The following is a 14337-nucleotide window of genomic DNA, read 5'->3' as shown; positions in this document are numbered from 1 at the left end:
TCGGGTAGATCTATTATGGGTAGTGGTTACCTGCTCAGTAGGTTGATTTTGAATCGAATCTACCAGAGCTAGGGTTTCAGCAAGCTTGGTGCCGACCTGATCGATGGAGTCGAGCAGGTCGGTGTTGTCGGTCTACCTCCCTTTGTAGCGAGGAAGCGAACGACGGGTTATCGGCGTGGCTGAAGGCGATGCTGGTGTGGCCGGAGCTAGATCCAATATGGTTGAAGCCGTAGCTGATGCTGGTGAAGCAGTGGTCGACGTAGATTGGATTTGTGCCTCCTTCGTGGTCATGGTGATGAAGTTGTCGGAACTAGGAGTCCAGGTGATCTGGCCGATGGTGAATATGAGGCCGTTCGGCGTAGCCATGGAACCAGGGATGATGACCATCTTGTTCATCTGGGAAGCAGTACGCACACCGCCTACCTGACGCGCCACTATCGATGAAATATGGTCGGCAGTCTACCTAGGGGTATGCCCAAGGTAGTAGATTATTGGTAGACAGGTGCGCAAGCTACGAACGAGATGGTAATGCAAGATAGACATGAGGTTTTATCTAGGTTCGGCCACCGTGAAGACGTAATACCTACGTCCTGCGTCTGATTGTATTGTTGTATGTCAATGAGATCCGATAGATCCTATCCGCTAGGGGACCACTACCTCTCCTTATATACTCTAGAGGAGGTAGGGTTATAAGTAAAGTAGCCTATTTGGTACTATATAATGTCTTGCGGTGCACGCCGAGTAGCGCCGTGCACATCTTAACCTTGTGGGCCGGGCCACCCCTGGAGGCGCAGCCCATGTCTTGGGGGCCATACCCCCATAAATATAGACATAACGGGAGTAATCATCTGTAAATGTTACGAATGAATCATTACCATCCACACTCTTTATAGAAAACTGACCACAGATGTCTGTGTGAATAATCTATAAAATTCCTATGCTTCATTTGTCATCTTTCTTAATTCTCTACATACTTTTCTTTTATGCACTCTCTGCATTGTTCTAAATCTGAGAGCTCTAATGGAGGAAGAATATCATTCTTAACAAGTCTTTCTATTCTCCCCCTCGAAATATGTCCTAAACGATAGTGCTATAATTTCAACGACGCATCGTGAGCTCTCTTATGCCACCATTTCCAGAGTGACTCTCTGTCACCAGCTGCTTTATCAGCTGGGTAGCATTGTCTTTGAAGAGCCAGTGAATTGACTCTTTATTCTATCAAGGTATTCGGGACTGTGTCACAGTCTAGGATTGAGCCCACAATTGTAGGCTCAATCGTGTTCTTTTATCACAGCCAAACATTTCATGTTGGCAGTGACCCACTTTCTATGCTCATAGTCATAGGACATTTTTTGAGATTCAAAATCCCTTTCTTTAGTTGCCCAAATGGCATCATTCTCGTTTGTCTCCCTCACCGGTGCCACATGATCAATGGAACACGGTGAGGTGACTACCCAGTCCACCTTAGACAAGATGACAATCAGGTCAAAACTTTTCTTAGCATAAAAATAACACCATTTGCATGTTTGATTCCAACATTGGTTAAAATCAAAATATACAACTATTCTTACACACTAATTCTACATCACCGTTGGACAGAAATAGAATTAATGCATAAATCATTAAAATTTACATATGTTCTTACACACTAATTCTACATCACCATTGGGCTAAAGTAAAATTAATGCATAAATCATTAAATTATGATATTGTTATTAACAACGTTGGTAAAAAAATAACAACATCATAATCTATGTCAAAACTCTTTTTCTCCAATTAAATACCATATTGGTTCAAAATAACTGGAGAATCAACTATTTCTTTAGCAGCGGAAAAACTCTCTTTTCTCCAATTAAATATCACATTGATTCAAAATAACTAGAGAATAAACAACTTCTTTAGCAGCGGAAAACTTTTACTCAATTTCTTGAATTTTACCCATAGGGAAAATTACTTTTTCTATTTTTCTTTTGAGTCATTTATTCATTTTTCAGGAAATAAAAACTTTACTGGAAAATGAAAAAACAAAAAAAAACAGATTCAAAAATTCATTGTTCTTTGATCTTGGGCTAGAATTGGTACAGTGGCCCGACCCATCTCTCCGTGCGCGCACAGGCCGCACCCAGGTCGCAACCTGGGCCTGGGCCGGCAAAGTTGCGCTGCCACGCGCGCCCGCCTGGGCCAACCGATGGTCCAGTCATGCTCCACCGTCGGATCGAATCGGACGGCCGAGCGTTCGTTTTGGGGTCAAAACCATCGCCGCGACCGGTGCCCCGGAACCCTAGCTCATTTGCCCCCTACCCTTTTCTCTCTTCGCTCTCTCTTCTCAGCCGCAGCGATGACAGCAACCACCGAGCATCCGCGAGCGAGGAGGCAGAGAGGGCAGCCATGGCGCCATCGCTGGCCCCCTCGCCGGTGCGCGTGCTCCCCAATGGGTGAGCACGCCGCCGTCGAGCGGTACTGGCCGCGGCGCCCCCTTGGCCGAGCCCGGTGAGCAGCTGCCCCCGGCTCGGCCCTTCTTCTCCCGCGCCAGCGAAGGGCCATTCCGACGCACGGCGAGGTAGGTTTCTTCTCCCTTCCCTTTCTCCTTCCCCTAGTTCTTTTTGATTTGGATTGATCTTCTCTTTTTCGAACCGAAGGTGGGGATTAGGGTTAGGGTTAGGGTTTCTTTGATTCCTTTTCTTTCTTTTGATTCGACCGATTTGGTTTTTCTCTTCTTTGATTTCTTTTCTTTTTGGAGTTCATCTGAATCAACATCTAGGGTTAGGGTTCGGTTTTGACCCCTGTTCTTCTTCTTTCTTTAGTTTTCCTTTCTTTCTTCTCGGATTCAACTGATTAGGGATGGAGATTCGTTCTAAGGTTAGGGTTTTGCTTTTCAATTGATTTCTTTTCTTTTTGGATTTAGGGTTCGGCTCTGTTCATCTTAAGGCCGAAACCTTTTCTTTTCCTCCTTTCTTCAACCCTTCCTATTCTTTTTCCCTAAGTTGTTTACGTGGGTTAGGTTCTTGAGATCCTTTCCCCTTTCTTTTCTCTGATCCGAACACGGATGTTCTTCTCTTATTTTCTTGCCGCACGTCGGTGAGGACGGCGGGTGTGGCACATTTCCCCCGCGTGGTGGCGGTGGTTACTGGTAGACAGTGACGTCCGCCATCCCGGTCTCTCTTTCTCTTTGCTTTTACCCGGTTAGGGTTAGGGTTACACAGTGGCAACCTGGCTCTGGTACCAATGTTAGGATCGTTGTGTGAGTACCTCTGTGTGTAACCGTAGATCCAGGTAGACCTCTCCTTTAGGGTTTCTCTACTCGCCCTTGGATAGTAGCATCGCAGCAGCGTAGGACGCCGGTACCACGGCGTTGTAGGCGTCATGGTGGCGATGCCGCGAAGTCCAGTGGCGACCGTGGTGACCCTGCAGAGGCGACGACGGTGGTAGGGCATCCCATTGCTAGTAGCACGCTTTAGATCGGTTTAGGTTTACTGTGGGTGGGATGGCGGCTGCTCCATTGGACATCGTAGTGCGAGCCATGATCTCCACCTTTTTTTTATATGTGCTGTGCGATAGGGGCCCACCAACCATATTAGGGTTGGGCTCCCCGATCAGGGAGCAAAGATAAGGGCCTAATAGGCCATTGGGCCTATTGGTGGAGATCAACTAACACCTCTTTGTGTCCCCAACCTTCTCCTGGTTAGCGAGTGCCTTCGCCATTGATAGAAAACTAAAGCTCGCATCTCACTATCCTTGTCCACCTGCCTTTAGCGACATTCTTCAACACACTGACAGCCTCATCGAACTTGCCCAATGCGATCTTGATGTTTGCTGCGTCAATCTCAGCGTGCAGGAGGTCAGGGCCAGCCGCACCCCAGCTCTTCATTACCTTCTGCGAAATCTCATTCTGCTCCAGCGCCTGCCCATGCTGCTCCAACCCAGTGTATATCACTCCAAGCAGGCGCCTGTCGTGCGCAACCTCCACGGAGTTCTTGCCGAGCGTCGACTCGTCGGCAGATCAAGCGCCTTCTGGCAGAACGGCAAGAGCCTGCTTGAAGTCAAGCAGGGTGGCGTACGCCTCCGCGAGGTCCCGGTACGCGACTCCCAGCTCCCGGCTGCCCGGCGGCAGAATGGGACTCCTTAAGGTCGAGGGCAGGTGCGCACTGTCGGCGAGCGCCTCCTCCCGCCTCCCAGCGCCGTCTTCACGTTGGCCAGCTGCAGCCGCACGGTACGTGCGCCACGGGCCTCACGTTCGAACCCTCCCGGTTCCTCTCCAGCCCCGAACGCGACGCCTCCGTCGGGGAGGAGCGGAGCGAGGAGGCGTATCGCGCGGGAGAGGAAGGAGAGCGCGTCGTGGAAAGCGGGAGAGGTCGAAGGAGGCGGAACCCGCGAGGTGTAGTGCCATGGCGAGGCGAGACGGCGTCTGAGGCGGAGGCGGGAGGGCGGGGGTTGCGGCGTTGGGGCTGGCATACGAGGATGCCCAGGCATCGGAGGCCGCGAGCGCGAGGGACGAGGGACGCGTCGCGGCGCAGCCGGATGACCTCGAGGTTCTGGCCGAGCTTGAGGCAGGCGAGGGCGAGGCGCTTGTCGTTGGCGGCAACGGCGGCCTCGAGGCGGGAGAGAAGGCCGCGAGAATGTCGTTCGTTGACCTCGCCGCCTCGAACGCCTCCTCCGCAGCCTCCGCGACAGCGGCGGCGGCGGCCCCGGCGGTGGTGGGGATGGGAGGCGGCGGCCGCGGCGAGAAGTGTCGGCGCGGGGCGCGAGGAGAGGGTTTATTAGGGCGGCGGCCGCGGCGAGAAGGGTCTTGAGAGAACGGCGGCGGCGCGGCATAGCACCATGGTGGGCGATGGAGCGATTGCTAGCTCGCGGCGACAGCGGCCGACGGTGAGGGCGAAGAGAGGAGGAATTTGCGCGATGGGCTGGGCTTTCTCCCCTAGCAGTAAGTAGATACTGTCTGGGCCGTACACTGGGCTGGGCTGACTGAGAAACAAGTGCCACCTACCGAGGGCATATGGACCACCGAAAACTGAAGAATTAGGCCTGTTTTTGTTTCGCCATCTCTTTTCGCGACCCATCGCGCTCGGAGCTGAGCACGCAACCACGCAGCCCAAAGCCCATTACCGGCGGTGATGGACAATTCAATCATCGGCGTTAGGGTTTGGGGGTTGGGGATCTGCACACGGCGGCCTTGGAAGCAGGTTTTAGGGGGCGGTGCTCGTGACATGGCGGTGGAGTGGGCGAGACAGGGGCAGGCAGGTCTCCTTCCAGTTGGGCGGGGTTGGCGATGAGGGCATCGCGATGGAGCTTGTCGGCGAGCTACCCTGTGTTTAGGGGAGGGGTGATGGCGAGAGGTGGGTGGCGCGGCGAGGCGGGGGGAGCTGTCGGGCGTCGATGATGGAAGCCGGTGGCGGGGGCGGGGACGAGGACGACACCGACGGAGCTCGGTTAGGGGAGCGCGGGTTCAAGGGACAGAGCGGGAGGTGGATGGCATGGTGAGGCAGCAAGAGGTTGCCTGCCATGTGTACCCATTGACTTGGTTTTGTCTCCGGCTATAAAAAAAAATAACGATAATGATCTCGTCCCAAATCAAACATGGACATAGGACCATCCTATCCCAGAGAATTGAAATAATTCTCAAAAAAGAAATAGACTTGTCTCGTCACTCTTTGTCCTCGAACCAAAGACGCAATCTAGTAGGGAGCCCAAGTTTCCATCTCAAATAAAAAGAAAACCCTATACTAGTTTTGTTGACTATTCAGTCAAATCTAAGTTGTGTTGAAACGCCCTGCCACACTCGACATCTCCATTGTACATACAGCCTACAGGATCAAATTATTTTTTAAGAAAAAAATCGCAGAAACATAAATGAAAATGTTCCCGTTCCAAAAAAGGGCCTAATCGTCTGAGGAAGGTCCGCAGCAAAAAAAAAAAGGAAAAGGAAAAAAAGAAAAGAAAGTCAACTCCACCAACAGCCGTAGAGGTCTCAGCCTGTTCGCTTGTTGGTTTCAGCCAGTCCAAACCAGCCAACCAACAGTGTTTTTCTTTCATAATAAATCAGCACCAGCCAGCCCAAACCAGCCCAGAAACCAACCAGCGAACAGACAAGAAGGATCGGAACAGCCCCATGGTCTAATGGATGTACGGCTGTGGCCACACCAGCAAAAGGCAACTATGCAAAGCTAAAAAACAGGCTTTTTACATAGGCATTAAAAAATTAAAACACACTGTAATGCTATGACATTTTTTTTTACCTCCCAAATCATTATGTCTACGGTCTGTTTGATTTTTATCGTTTGTCAGCACTGATACCTGCCCAATAAAAACGTCTAAAATGTCCTTCTCCCATTACCTTATCATCTGCCTTTTTCTCTCTCCACGCGGGTGGGGCCAAGCTGTCAGCAACTACAACACCTTCTCCTCAGCAAGAGCAGCGCGAGCTGAGGCAGGGCGCGCAAACGCCGCAGGCCGCCACCACCGGCTGCGACGCCGGGGCTGAGATCATCACCAAAACCGTCGCCTCTGAAGGAACATGGGACAACGATGGGGACAGAGATGGCGTCAAGGGTGGCCGGGGCAGAGCTCGCGCACGCCGGTCGCGGTGGCCGCGGCGGAGCTCGCCCGCGCGTCGCCCGCGGTGGCCAGGGCGGAGCTCGCCCGCGCGCCGCCCGCCGAGCCCGCTACTTCCTGTGCGGCCGTCCAAGCCCACCCCTGCCCTGCGGTCCCCGCACGGCCAAGCACCGCCGGTCGCCGGAGCCTTCTGTGCGCCATCGGTCAGCAGCGAGCCTTGGAGGTGGGCGAGATCTGGGGGCCGGCCCTTCCGTTGGTGGAGTCGCGGGGCCCTGCCGTCGATGGAGGCGTGCGGGTACGTGCCTGCCAGGATCTCCACGAGAAAAGCTGCGAAGGTCGAGCACCCTTCTCCGCCCCTGCACAGAAGTGGACGCGCTCCGTCCATCTCCATCTCTGCCTGTGACTCTGCTTCTCTCTCTCCCTGTTGCGCGACAGGTGGCGCCGTGGTCGTGGCGGCCTCGCTCGCTCGCTCGTCCGGGCTGGCGGGAGAATGTGGCTTGGAGGACGAGAGGAAGACGACCGGCGGAGGAAACGAAGAACTGCACGGTGAAGAAGCGAGACGACGTGTTTGGGACTGCGTATCTTGCGGCGGCGGCGAAAAGAATCCAATAATCACGCAAAACAGCCTGCGGTCACGATAATCGCAAAAATGAACTGCACCGCGAGTTTCTTGTACTGCGGCTCAACCCTACCCTCACGGTTCCTATACCGCACCGCGCGGTCCACGACCGCTGTCCCAAACATGCCCGAGGGCATCTGGGAAAACGCAGTCGTTTAGCAGGATCTGAATTAATCAAAAGGTCCAATTCCCCAAGAACACACGGCCACTATCATATTCAGAGCAAAGATACAGATATTTGCAGACTCACACAGTCGTTTAAAAATATACCCTACGGATCTTGTCGCAAAAAAGAAGAAGCACTTGCACATTGGCATAGCAAAGGGATTCAGCTATTTTACTCATAATCAATCCAACAAATTCGCTTTCTTTTTATCACACTCTTAATACTCTCGCATATGAAATTTACTCCACAAAAATATGAAATATATGTATCCATCTCTCCCTCAAATATACACTTCGGATCATCTCTCTTTCTATGTATTTCCTTACTTACTACTCCTTTAACCACCAATTCATGTAATGTAGTTTCGAGCTGATAACCAGCCGTCGTCGTCCATGCTGCTCAGTTCAGTTCAGTCACAGAGCTCCTCCAATGCGTCGGCGAAGCAGGAGCTGAAGCGCGCCATCTCGGCCTCCGGCAGCACGACGCCGATCTCCACCCCGGCGGCGTGCGCGTCGGCGTCGCGGCCCTCGGCCAGGGAGACCGTGCCGGGCGTCTTGTCGATGGACACCAACTCCACCTTGGCCGGCCGGCCCAGCCCGAAGTCGGTCTCGTACACGCCGTACCGCGGGGACCCGCCCAACGACATCGGCCGCTCCGGGACCAGAGACAGGATCTTGTGGAACCACCCGCCGGCGCCGTCCAGCACGCCGCCGTCGAGCCCCGCGACGGCCGCGCCGATCGCCGCGGCCGCTGCTGCCACGCCGTCGCCGCCAAGCAGCTCGGCCGCGCACACCTCTACGAAGCACGGCCGGAGGCAGTTGCCCAGGTACTCCTGCGGGATTGGCGGCGCAGGCGGCGACGGCACTCCACCGAGAACAGCAGGTGTGCGCGCGCGGGCCCCCTACGCCGCCGCCCCGCGAGCGAAAGGAAGGCCCAGCAGAGGCAGACAGTGAACGCAGAGCAGTGGGACGCGCGAGCCGTGAGCGTCCGCGCCCCGCCGCGACCATCGCGGCACGCACCGCTTCAGTCGTCGATGCGGTCGCGGGGTGAGCGCGAACGACGCGATGACCAGCTTCGGCGGCGGGCCTGTCGGCGCCGGCGGAGGCGGAGGTGGGCCGTTGGCCGGGAGCTGGCGCATTTCGTCGAGCGTCCTGGCGGCGAGGCCCTCGGGGTCGGCGACCACACCACGGTCCAAGAAAGGCGGCGGCGGCGGGACCGGCACCGCGTCCGTGCCGCTGATGGCCTCCCGGCACCGGGCGGCCCAGGTCTTGACGAAGTGCATGTAGCTGGAGTCGTCGCAGGCCACGTGGTGGATGGAGACGCCGACGGCGACCCCGCGGGCGGGGAACACAGTGACCTGCGCCGCCGCGAGGGCGAAGGACCCGTCGGCCTCCGGCCGTGGGAGCTGCGGCACCAGCGCGTACAGCGGGCGACGTCCCTCGGGCCGCCGCCGGAGAGCTCGTCGAAGTTGTCGGAGCTCTCGGCGACGGTGAGCTCGACGGCCTCGCCGCCGTCCGCGGAGCAGAAGAACTCGTACCCGCCGTCGCCGCCGTCCGGGCACGGCCGGACGCGGCCGAGCAGCGGGTAGAACGCGTGCAGCGTGGCGGAAAGGGAGGAGACGAGGGACGGCAGGAGGTGGGCGGCGAAGTGCTCCGCCGTGTGCGCGTAGGGGTAGAAGAAGACCCGCTCCACGGGGCCCGTGAAGAGCCAGGGCACGTCGAAGAAGGTGAGCGGGAGCGCGCCGCCGGGCGCCGGAGGTGAAGCCCCCACCTTGAGCCTGTCAAGAACCTTGGTGGCGGCGGCCATGGGGAACTGGAGATGCGGCCCCCTCTCCCGTGCTTGGAGCTGGAGCCGCACCGCGGCAGGGAGAGAGGAGAGGAGGAGGTGGTGAGCAGATCAGAATGGTGTCCGATTCAGATCCACCAAACACAAGCAAGCACTAGAAAGAAGACGACCTGCGCCTTGTTTAAAGTTTTTTCACTCTCTTTCTATCACATTAATTTTAGCCGTTTGCATAGAGTATTAAATGTAGGTAAAAAAAATAACTAATTACACAGTTTAGTTGGAAATCACGAGATAAATCTTTTGAGCCTAGTTGGTCCACGATTGGACAATATTTATCAAATAAGACGAAAGTGGTACTATTTATCGGGTTGAAAATTTTTCAGCATCTAAACGAGGCCTGCTGCTGTTGGTGGGATGGAAATGTCACCAAACAAAACGTGTCCCTCTCGTCTCGTCTACCACTGCTGTCTGCTGCTTCGCTTCTCTTGAGAGAAGAAGGAAGGAATGATACAGGCAGAAAGACACTGTCAGTGGCAGACTGACAATTTCTGCTGCAGTAAACAGTAGCCAATCTCCTGCACAAGCACAGAGAATAAAACTGACAGGCACAGGCAAAAAGGTTCGGTGTCTGCTGAATTACAGCAGTGAAAAGCAGAGAGCAAGCTGATGACAGCAGGGAAACCTGTGTTCAGACTTCAGAGAATTAACCTGGTGACAGCCCAGTGAGGCAGCGAATGGAAGTGAAAAAAGGCAGTAACTTTGAAAAATCATAGTGCAGTCACACTACAATCAGACCAGACCTAAAGAGCCGGCCCTGCTCATTTGCTGAAATTTAGCTTATGCTGATATTTACGATAATTCATTTTGAGAGAAAAACACTGTTCGTTCGCTGAAAACTACGGTGAAAGTAGTACTGAACTGAAAACTACTGCTCAGTGCGGTAGTAACAAATAAATCCAGTATTTTGAGCACTAGGTAACGAGGCAGCTGCAGTGTTGATCTGAACAGATGGGGTGGGTGTCGCCGGTCGCCCTTGTGTCTCTGTCAAACAGCCAAACAGTCAAAATTTCTGTTAAGCGTCTCTGTTCTCTGGCTTATGATTTTGAAGCTGCATGTCCTTTCAGCCACCCACTTGGTTAACATTATGCTGCAGGTACTGTGCGCATCCGTGCTCCAATAAGGCCCGGAATCTACAAAACAGAAGAGCAGGGAAATTTTGGGAAGAGTCAGCTCTCTGATTGAAAAAAGGCTTTGTCTTTGTCAATATGTGTCGGCGCCATGTGCTTACCATCACACAAGATGTCTTTGGCTCTGGAGGTCCTCACTTTGATTCTCTCAAGTCTCACCTGGACCCTGTACATGATCCCAAATTTTTATATAAAAGACAGGGATGCAGAGCTTTATCATCTATAATCACATAATTAACTGAAGGTTAGACCTTGTAAATATATCCTGGACCTGAATGCACGCAGAAATCGTGTAAGTAAAGACCGCTCCAACCTTAATATATCCAGTAAGGACCAGCGTTGTGGTTGGAGCAATCCGAAAGGGGAAAACTTTGCTCCAAATGTAGTAGTAGCAGTTGTTGCTATGGCCTTCAGAAACGATGGACGCTTGACTGTACCAGAATGTGTTGGTAGACAGCATGGAAGGAAAGTTGCTGTGATGAGAAGGCATGAACAACCATACAGACGCTCACCAACCCAACTGAATGGAGCCTCTCTGGTATCAACTGAAAGGTCACAAAAGTATCTAAAGTCTGTCAGGAAATTATGAGCTTTCAAGTTCATAGAGAGCCAAGGACTGATCTTAAGCAAAGGCGTGCCGAGGTGATTGGGAAGAAACACTTGGAAGTGCTACTGAAATCAAAGGGTGTACCTCAAAAGGAAAATACGCAGGCAGTGATTGATCATGACCACTTAATGGAAAATTATTCAGAGGTTCATATCCTTATAAAAAAAGCTAGTAGCATCAGAATGGAAAAAACAAATGGCAGTAGTTGACACAATAAGCATATAACATAAAAAAACTACAGTATTTTTTCATGAGCAATTTGCTGGACATACAAAAGGCAGAGCACATAAGCCACATTTGAGGCATAGAATCCGAATTACCAGGATGCAAATCAGTCTCTTACATTGCCCAGGGACTAAATCACAGAACCCATGTGATCCAAGCTCACCGAAAATAGCTATATGAGCAGCACAGAAGCAGTTCGTTAACACCACAAAGCAGATTCGAATTCTTTTGGCATATTATCTCATTCTACTAACCAGCTTTTTAACCAAAAAATAGCAATAACAACAATTACCTATTATATATTAAAATCTCGATCCATGAAAGAAATGGACACCTTTAGATTGAAAACGAAAAGGTTCTGTTTTTAGTGTTTTTCCTTATGATATGACTGGAAGTGGACCACAACTAGAAGCACAAGAAGAATTGACAAGGTTAGCTCCTAGACTGAAACTAAGCTGGCATATGTCCAAATTTCTCCAATCACTATTAGATGAAAAGCAGTGGAGCCAAACAGCAAGCACAAAAATTATGAAAGGTTCGCTCTTAGAAAGACTGAAACTGACCTGACACAAGTTCATATCCCTCCCAGCACTACAAAATAAGAAACATTTATGCAGTGGCATCTAACTGAGATTCAAAACCTCAGGTACGTATATTTGCTCTTGTGACACTTAGTTTCCTGCACTGCAGTGACTAACTACTTTTCTTGGCAAATCGTTGGGCCTCAAACTGATCGAGAATTCCTTTTCCTGTGTCTGCTACAGTAGTAATTTAGGCCCAGGCCCATGCTTTTCGGCCTACATATACAAACTACACAAGCCTTCGTCATCATCAATCAAGTACTAATAAGGAGCACCTCCTACAATTCCACTAAAAAATAAATAAAGATACCATCAATAGAATTGCAAACAGTATAAAGTTATCAGCAGCTCTGACTTCCCTTTTTATTTTTTATTGAAAAAACACTAGAGAGGAACATTTGTGAACGCACATCCAACAAGAACTTCATTTCGAGAAAGAGACACAAATCAAAATTAAAAAGTTCTTCAACTGAAATGATGGGGGAGGCACCACAAGCACAATTCCCGAGTCACCTGCTCATCACCTGATAATACTACTGCTGTACCATAGTGCACTGCCACTGCATCCCCCCGGCCTATAAGCTTCTGCTCTCTTTGCTTTGTTCCAAGCTTTATCCTGTTCGGAACAAGCGTTATTATGGTGATCGATCGCACTTGGTTTTGGTCTTTTTGGAGGGCCAAAGTTCGTGCATATTTTGACTCCTCCATTACGAGCTCTAGCTAATGCGCGCTAATGCATGCTGCAAAGAGCCAAAGACCTCGATCACCTTCAATTCTTCTCTTGCTCCTCCTCCACAAAGCAGCTGCATGCACAAAACAAAGACACAGCACCAGTCTTGCTTTCCATTACGTGCTTTTACGCCTTGGGATCGGTGCTAAATTAAGTCGGTTGATTAGTGGGGTCTAATCACTATCAAGTGCCATAATAAGCCCTTGCCTTTAGTTTTTCCGTGCTTAGCTTTATTTGTTTGTTTGACTGATGACCAGCCAGCAGCCCTTTGACCAGGCCAGCTGATGAACGCCTGCCTGAAGGATCCAAATAAATACTCCTCTGCTACCCCATGCTAATACTAAAACTTGGTACAAGACACAAAGTGCCAAGGCAAACAAAACTAAATGAGCCTGCATCCGACTTTATGAGACAGCCATCTAAACTTCAGGGGCTGTTTCTCATGACATGCATTTTTTTAGCAGCAATAAACTGTAATCTTTCGAGGACATCAACAAATACAGTACGTGGAACACACAAATTTGATGGCTTGTCATCTTCCCTGTGGTCTGCATAATTGACCAAGCTTGTGATCTTGAGACAGTGATAAGAACAAGCTAAGCTTGACATGCTGTTACGGCCGGCCACCTAATGACGGGCTATTAGCATCCTAGCTAGGCTACCTAACCATGTGTGTAGATCTAGTTATTCTAAGCCACATTAATCACGCGTTAAATCTACGGCTTTGCATGGATCGATAAAGCAAGAGGGTACGGTGGATTGATCGCAAAAGTCACTGACCTATCCTTGTTGTTAAATCAGCTATAACATTCGTCGTCGTCTTCAAGCAGATTATTAGTACAGTACTCCATATTGATCAAGATTTGTTTGTTCAGGTTGATTCGTCTTGTTGTGTAGTATGTAGCTTGGTTGCTTCTCCTTTGTACTCTTTGCTGCTTTGTATTTGTACTGTTCTTGTTCTTTATCAATAAATGCTGTAGGGGTGCAAACCCCTCCAGTTTCTTAAAAAAAAACTGCAGGCAGCAGCTAGCTTTACAACATCTGAATTCTGAACAGTTAGCTGTTCTTCGGCGTCGGTCATCAAGAGCCTGCTGCTAGTAGCTGTGTAGATATCAATAGCACATTAGCCTTCCCTTTTGTAATGGATTCAGTAAGAACACGCATGTCTGAATGAAAATTTTAGAGTTCTAAGATACTAACCCTACAAATAAACCTACTGATTGTTGTCCTTATCTGATGTCTGAAATAAAGAAACACTGCATTATTTTGCATGTCTATCTCAATTACCACAATGTGGTTAACGTTGGATAGTCAAGCCCTCCCATCCCATGCTCATCAGGTTTTTAGAGTATGCCAGCAGAGTCATTTTCTTTCTCTGCTGCAATAATACAACGAGCTTGTACAACTAGTGGCAGGAATAATTTACTGCTGAACACACTACTACCACAGTAGGAGTAAGGGGGTGTTTGGTTCTTTAGTCGCTCATAAAAATTCATATCACATCGAATATTTAGATACTAATAAGGAGCATTAAATATAGATTAATTACAAAACCAATTGCATAGATGGAGGCTAATTTTCGAGACGTTTTTTTAAGGCTAATTAATCTGGCATTAGCGTATGGTTACTGTAGCACCACGTTGTCAAATCATGGGCTAATTAGGCTTAAAAGATTCGTCTTGCAAATTAGTCGCAAATTATGCAATTAGTTTCGTAATTAGTCTATATTTAATACTCTATGCATGTGTTCAAATATTTGATGTGATAGGAATTTTAGGAGTTTATATAGAAACCAAACAGTCCCTGAGTCGGTCAATCCTCCAATCACAGTCAATTCTACCAAGAAATCAGTCATTGGGATCAGTAGCCTAGCTATATAGCCTCACCG

At 50.4% G+C, this 14337-nt stretch overlaps 2 pseudogenes; both read right to left on the bottom strand.

Moving 5' to 3' along the window:
* Positions 1–3648: 3648 nt before the first annotated feature.
* Positions 3649–4812, bottom strand: LOC136466269 (uncharacterized; annotated as a pseudogene).
* Positions 4813–7503: 2691 nt separating this feature from the next.
* Positions 7504–9237, bottom strand: LOC136464767 (malonyl-coenzyme A:anthocyanin 3-O-glucoside-6''-O-malonyltransferase-like; annotated as a pseudogene).
* Positions 9238–14337: the final 5100 nt, after the last annotated feature.

Source organism: Miscanthus floridulus, chromosome 7, assembly GCF_019320115.1.
Source record: "Miscanthus floridulus cultivar M001 chromosome 7, ASM1932011v1, whole genome shotgun sequence".
NCBI lineage: Eukaryota > Viridiplantae > Streptophyta > Magnoliopsida > Poales > Poaceae > Miscanthus > Miscanthus floridulus.
Note: the sequence above shows the minus strand (reverse complement) of the source record. Positions and strands in the feature narration are given on the sequence as shown.